An 8,008-nucleotide genomic window follows, 5' to 3' on the forward strand; every position below is an offset into this window, starting at 1 on the left:
GAGTAATTCGATCGTAGGCTTGCTAGACGGTGATGGATTGAATGAGATTTATCGTGTGATCGAGTTAGTTTTGTTAGGGTTTGATCCCTAGTATCCACTATGTTCTGAGATTGATGTTGATATGACTTTGCTATGCTTAATGCTTGTCACTAGGGCCCGAGTGCCATGATTTCAGATCTGAACCTATTATGTTTTCATCAATATATGAGAGTTCTTGATCCTATCTTGCAAGTCTATAGTCACCTACTATGTGTTATGATCCGGCAACCCCGAAGTGACAATAATCGGGACCACTCCCGGTGATGACCGTAGTTTGAGGAGTTCATGTATTCGCTATGTGTTAATGCTTTGGTTCGGTACTCTATTAAAAGGAGGCCTTAATATCCCTTAGTTTCCAATAGGACCCCGCTGCCACGGGAGGGTAGGACAGAATATGTCATGCAAGTTCTTTCCATAAGCACGTATGACTATATTCGGAATACATGCCTACATTACATTGATGAACTGGAACTAGTTCTGTGTCACCCTAGGTTATGACTGTTACATGAGCGATCGCATCCGGCATAATTCTCTATCACCGATCCATTGCCTACGAGCTTTCCATATATTGTTCTTCGCTTATTTACTTTTTCGTTGCTATTATTATCATCACTATAAAACACCAAAAATATTACTTTTGCTACCATTACCTTTTACCACCGTTACCACTACTATCATGTTACTTTGCTACTAAATACCTTGCTGCAGATATGAAGTTTCCATGTTTGGTGGAATTGACAACTCAGCTGCTAGTACTTGAGAATATTCTTTGGCTCCCCTTGTGTCGAATCAATAAATTTGGGTTGAATACTCTACCCTCGAAAACTGTTGCGATCCCCTATACTTGTGGGTTATCAAGACTATTTTCTGGCGCCGTTGCCGGGGAGCATAGCTCTATTCTTTGAGTCACTTGGGATTTATATCTTCTTATCATTATGAAGAACTTGAAAGATCCAAGAACCAAGATTTATCCCTCAACTACGAGGGGAGGTAAGGAATTGCCATCTAGCTCTGCACTTGATTCACCTTCTGTTTTGAGTAAGCTTGCGACACCTATACCTGCTTCTGCTATTAATTCTGATATGTCGCATGTTATTGATGATGCCACTTCTGCTATGCATGATACTTATGATGAAACTACTTCTATGCTTGATACTACTGTGCCACTTGGTGAATTTCTTGATGAACAACTTGCTAGGGCTAGAGAGAATGAAATTATTGAAACTGATAATATTGATGAAAGTGATGATGAAGATTCTCCCCCTAGATATGAATTACCTGTTGTTCCTGAGGGTTATGTTATGGATGAAGAAACTGCTAGAGACTTTCTTGCTTGCAATGATAGGAGTGATCTTAAGAAACTATTAGCTAAGCTGAAACAAAAAAACTTTGAATGCTAGAATGAAATATGATCCTGCTTATGCTACTTCACCTATCTTTGTTACTGATAAGGATTATGAATTCTCTGTTGATCCTGAGATAATTACTTTAGTTGAATCTGATCCTTTCTATGGCTATGAATCTGAAACTGTTGTGGCACATCTTACTAAATTAAATGATATAGCTACCTTGTTCACTAATGATGAGAAAACTTGCTACTATTATATCCTTAAATTATTTCCGTTCTCATTAAAGGGTGATGCTAATATATGGTTTAATTCTCTTGATCCTGGTTGTGTGCGTAGTCCCCAGGATATGATTTATTGCTTCTCTGCTAAATATTTCCCTGCTCATAAGAAACAAGCTGCTTTAAGGGAAATATATAATTGTGTGCAAATTAAAGAAGTGAGTCTCCCACAAGCCTGGGGGAGGCTTCTCCAATTACTTAATGCTTTGCCTGATCATCCTCTCAAGAAAAATGAAATACTTGATATCTTTTATAATGGACTAACTGATGCTTCCAGAGATTACCTAGATAGTTGTGATGGTTGTGTTTTCATGGAAAGAACTGTTGATGAAGCTGAAATTCTATTGAATAATATGTTGACTAATGAAAACAATTGGACACTTCCTGATCCAATCCCTGATCCAATTCCTTTACCAACTCCTGAGCCAACTCCGAAGAAAAGGGGTATTCTATTTCTCAGTCATGAAGATATGCAAGAGGCAAAGAATTATATGAAAGAAGTGGGTATAAAAGCTGAAGATGTTAAGAAATTACCTCCTATTGAAGAAATACATGGTCTTAATTTACCGCCTGTTGAAGAAATACATGGTCTTGATAACCCGACACAGGTAGTAAAGGTAAATTCTCTCTATAGATATGATAAAGCTGAAATCCCTCCTACTAAGTTTGCTAGCCACTGCTTAGATGAGTTTGATAACTTTATGGTTAAGCAAGAAGATTTTAATGCTTATGTTGGTAGACAATTGAAACATAATGCTTATATGATTGAACACTTGAGTGATTATATGGCTAATGTTAAAGGTGAACTAACACTTATTAGTAAACATGTTTCTATGGTTACCACCCAAGTAGAACAAGTACTTAAGGCTCAGAATGATTTGCTCAATGAATTAAATAGTAAGAAGAATGATAATGCTGTTAGAGTTATGACTAGAGGTGGTCAAATGACTCAGGAACCTTTGTATCCTGAGGGCCATCCTAAGAGAATTTAGCAAGATTCTCAGAGAAATAATATTGATGCACCTAGTCCTTCTAAGAGGAAGAAAAAGGAAAATTATAGGACTTTGCATGCTTCTAGTGAACCTGTTGATGACACACCTAAGAATCGCAATGATATTTCTATTTCTGATGCTGAAACACAATCTGGTAATGAACATGAACCTAGTGATAATGTTAATAATGATGTTCATGTCGATGCTCAACCTAGTAATGACAATGAAGTAGAGATTGAACCTGCTGTTGATCTTGATAACCCACAATCAAAGAATCAACATTATGATAAGAGAGACTTTGTTGCTAGGAAGCACGGTAAATAAAGAGAACCATGGGTTCAGAAACCCATGCCTTTTCCTCCTAAACCATCCAAGAAAAAGGATGATGAGGATTTTGAGCGCTTTGCTGAAATGATTAGACCTATCTTCTTGCGTATGCGTTTGACTGATATGCTTAAAATGAATCCTTATGCTAAGTACATGAAAGATATTGTTACTAATAAAAGAAAGATACCGAAAGCTGAAATTTCCACCATGCTTGCTAATTATACTTTTAAAGGTGGAATACCAAAGAAACTTGGAGATCCAGGAGTACCAACTATACCATGCTCCATTAAAAGAAACTATGTTAAAATTGCTTTATGTGATCTTGGAGCCGGTGTTAGTGTTATGCCCCTCTCTTTATATCATAAACTTGATTTGAATAAGTTGACACCTACTGAAATATCCTTGCAAATGGATGATAAATCAACTGCTGTACCTGTCGGTATTTGTGAGGACGTGCCTGTTGTGGTTGCAAACGTTACTATTTTAACGGGCTTTGTTATTCTTAATATTCCTGAGGACGATAGTATGTCTATTATTCATGGAAGACCCTTTTTGAATACTGCAGGGGCTGTTATTGATTGCACCAAAGGCAATGTCACTTTTCATGTTAATGGTAATGAGCATACGGTACACTTTCCGAGGAAACAACCTCAAGTCCACAATATCAATTCTATTGGAAAATTTTCAACCATTACTATTGGAAGTTTTGAATTTCCTCTTCCTACTGTCAAGAAGAAATATGATATTCTTATTGTTGGGGACATGCATATCCCCGTTGAGGTAACCTAGTGATATTTCAAAATTCTCCGGTTTCATGTTATTCGAAAAGAGTTTGTTAACAAGACTTGATCAACCTTGTTAGTGGATTCCTTTTGATGAGCATGAGATGGATGAATTTAGAAAACACTACTCTCTGTACCCTTTTTTTACTTTCTATTATTCATATTAAATAAAACAAAAATAGTGTATTCTGTCTGTTTTCTGAATTATCCATGCAATAAAAAATGCCCCGAAAATAAAAGTTCTCCAAATGCCTTGAAATTTAAATATGATTTTTTTTGGAATATTTGAGAATATCTGGCACTGAGAACACGGCAGGGGGAGCAAGCACCTGGCCATGAGGGTCCAGGGCGCACCCCCTGCCTCGTGGGCCCATGGTGGCTCCCCTCCACTTATTCCAGCTACCAGAAACTCCTTCTTCCTCCCACAAACATCACTAGCTAGCTCAAACCCGAGTCCAAGCTCATCTTGCTGCCATTTTCGATCTCCTTGCTCAAAGGTCCATTCACAAAACTGCTTTGGGGGATTGTTCTTTGGTATGCGACTCCTCCAATGGTCCAATTAGTTTTTGTTCTAGTGCTTTATTCATTGCATATTTTTGCTGCTTAGGTGACCCTGTTCTTGAGCTTGCATGTCAAATTTATGTGGTCAAAAGTAGTTTTGATGCATGATATTGTCTCTAGGCACTTGTAGGAGTAGCCGCTATCAATTTTGTTGAGTTTGGTTCACTTTTATTTTGAAGTTACTAAAAATTTCAGAAATTTTTCAAAGGAAGAAATATGTTTAGGAAAATGTACCAAGGTGGTCCTTCAAGGAAGCAAGGACCCAGGCTTGCAATACGCGATGCCGACGATGAACCACCGAGGGAAGCTCAGGTGCGGGCTTGTGAATGGCCGTCAGAGGACTTTATGGATCGAGCAGGAATAAAGGAAGAATTTAACGCCTATGTGCGTAATGCCGGTCTTGAGAGCTTCGAGGTAGATAAGTGCCGCCAATACCACTATTTCACTAATTCCTTTGTGAGAAGGTTTGAATTTTCATCATCACTCAATTCTCAAACTGTCCTATTTGATCTTTATGAAAATTCTTATACTATGGACTTAGAGGATTTTAATACTGCTTGCAAACTTCCACAATGGGGCGGCACTAGTGAGCCTTGAAAATCCGAGTTTAGAGATTTTCTTGCTAGTATAACTATGGGGGAATCTAGAGATATAACACAAGCTACCATAGGGAGCATTCATTTTCCTGCTATACATTAGTTTGCTCTCTTCATAGGTAGGTGCATAAATGGTAAGGATAAAGCATGTCACATGTGTGTCCCTGACCTCAATGTTCTCAGGATTGCTGTATTAGGAGATAAACACTATAATTTGGGAGCCATTGTTGCACATAGGTTGCATAATAATAGATTTAATGGAGATTTCTTTGCTGGAATTTATGCAACCCGTCTAGCTAATTTTCTTGATATACCCATACGTGGGTATGATATTGAGTTGCCTCCTATTTATTTAGATTTTTAGGCTATGGTTCGTGATACGTCTCCAATGTATCTATAATTTTTGATTGTTCCATGCTATTATATTATCAACTTTGGATGTTTATGGGCTTTATTATGCACTTTTATATTACTTTTGGGACTAACCTATTAACCCAGAGCCCAGTGCCAGTTTCTATTTTTTCCTTGTTTTAGAGTATCGCAGAAAAGGAAAATCAAACGGAGTCCAATTGACCTGAAACTTCACGGAACTCTTTTTTGGAAGGAAACCAACCCGGGAGACTTGGAGTCTACGTCAAGGAAGCTTCGAGGCGGACACGAGGTAGGGGGCGCGCCCACCCCCCTAGGGCACGCCCTCCACCCTCATGGGCCCCTCGTAGCACCCTGATGTACTTCTTTCGCCTATATATCTCCATATACCCTAAAACTACCAGGGAGCACAATAGATCAGGAGTTCCGCTGCCAGAAGCCTCCGTAGCCACCGAAAGCCAATCTAGACCCATTCCGGCACCCTGCCGAAGGGGGGAATTCCTCTCTGGTGGTCATCTTCATCATCCCGGTGCTCTCCATGACGAGGAGGGAGTAGTTCTCCCTCGAGGCTGAGGGTATGTACCAGTAGCTATGTGTTTGATCTCTCTCTCTCTCTCGTGTTCTTGAGGTGATACGATCTTGATGTATCACGAGCTTTGCTATTATAGTTGGATCTTATGATGTTTTCTCCCCCTCTACTCTCTTGTAATGAATTGAATTTCCCCTTTGAAGTTATCTTATCGGATTGAGTCTTTAAAGATTTTAGAACACTTGATGTATGTCCTGCCATGTGTATCTGTGGTGACAATGGGATACCACGTGATTCACTTGATGTATGTTTTGGTGATCAACTTGCGGGTTCCGCCCATAAACCTATGCATAGGGGTTGGCACACGTTTTCGTCGTGATTCTCCGGTAGAAACTTTGGGGCACTCTTTGAGGTTCTATGTGTTGGTTGAATAGATGAATCTAAGATTGTGTGATGCATATCGGATAATCATACCCACGGATACTTGAGGTGAAATTGGAGTATCTAGGTGACATTAGGGTTTTGGTTGATTTGTGTCTTAAGGTGTTATTCTAGTACGAACTCTAGGGCTGTTTGTGACACTTATAGGAATAGCCCAACGGATTGATTGGAAAGAATAACTTTGAGGTGGTTTCGTACCCTACCATAATCTCTTCGTTCGTTCTCCGCTATTAGTGACTTTGGAGTGACTCTTTGTTGCATGTTGAGGGATTGTTATGTGATCCAATTATGTTATTATTGTTGAGGGAACTTGAACTAGTGAAAGTATGAACCCTAGGCCTTGTTTCAACGCATTGCAATACCGTTTACACTCACTTTTATCATTAGTTATCTTGCTGTTTTTATATTTTCAGATTACAAATACCCATATCTACTATCCATATTGCACTTGTATCACCATCTCTTCACCGAACTAGTGCACCTGTACAATTTACCATTGTATTGGGTGTGTTGGGGACACAAGAGACTCTTTGTTATTTGGTTGCAGGGTTGCTTGAGAGAGACCATCTTCGTCCTACGCCTCCTACGGATTGATAAACCTTAGGTCATCCACTTGAGGGAAATTTGCTACTATCCTACAAACCTCTGCACTTGGAGGCCCAACAACGTCTACAAGAAGAAGGTTGTGTAGTAGACATCAAGCTCTTTTCTGGCGCTGTTGCTGGGGAGGTTAGCGCTTGAAGGTATATCTTTAGATCTTGCAATCAAGTCTTTTAGTTTCTTGTTTTAGCACTAGTTTAGTTTATAAAAGAAAACTAAAAAAATATGGAATTGAGTTTGCCTCATAAGCTTCATCTTTTTAATATCTTTCGTGAGTATGATGGAAAGGAAAATTGTGCCAAAGTGTTAGAAGAAGAATGCATTAAAATGTTTGGCACTAAATATTTGAATGATGAGCATGATTGCAATGTTGTTAGTATGAATTCCTTGAATATCCATGATGCTAATGATATGCAAAGCCACAAGCTTGGGGAAGATATGTTTGATGAAGATGATATTTTTTGTTCCCCAAGTTTTGATGAGCAAATTTATTATGATGAAGGCATGCCTCCTATTTATGATGATTATATTGATGAAAGTGGATTTGGAGAGGTCTTGACTTTATTTTGTGATGAATCCACTATTTCGGAAGAGGTTCCAATTGATTATGAGAACAAAGTTGCTATCTATGATGATTATTGTGATGACTTGTATGCTATAAAGAATAATTATATCTATGAAACTTGTCATCATGATTTTAACTTTCAATTGGATTATGCCTCACATGATAATTATTTTGTTGAGTTTGCTCCCACTATTATTCATGAGAAGAATTTTGCTTGTGTGGAGAGTAATAAAATTTCTATGCTTGTAGATCATGAAAAGAATGCTTTAGGTGCTGGTTATATTGTTGAACTCATTCATGATGCTACTGAAAATTATTATGAGGGAGGAATATATGCTTGTAGGAATTGCAATAATATCAAGTTTCCTCTCTATGTGCTTAAAGTTTTGAACCTATGCTTGTTTTTCCTTCCTATGCTAGTTGATTATTGTTCCCATAAGTTGTTTGCTCACAAAATCCCTATGCATAGGAAGTGGGTTAGACTTAAATGTGCTAGTCATATTCTTCATGATTCTCTCTTTATGTTACAATTCTTATCTTTTATGTGAGCATCGTTGAAATCATCATGCCTAGCTAGGGG

This window comes from Triticum aestivum, chromosome 1A (genome assembly GCF_018294505.1).
Source record: "Triticum aestivum cultivar Chinese Spring chromosome 1A, IWGSC CS RefSeq v2.1, whole genome shotgun sequence".
NCBI classification, from domain to species: Eukaryota; Viridiplantae; Streptophyta; class Magnoliopsida; order Poales; family Poaceae; genus Triticum; species Triticum aestivum.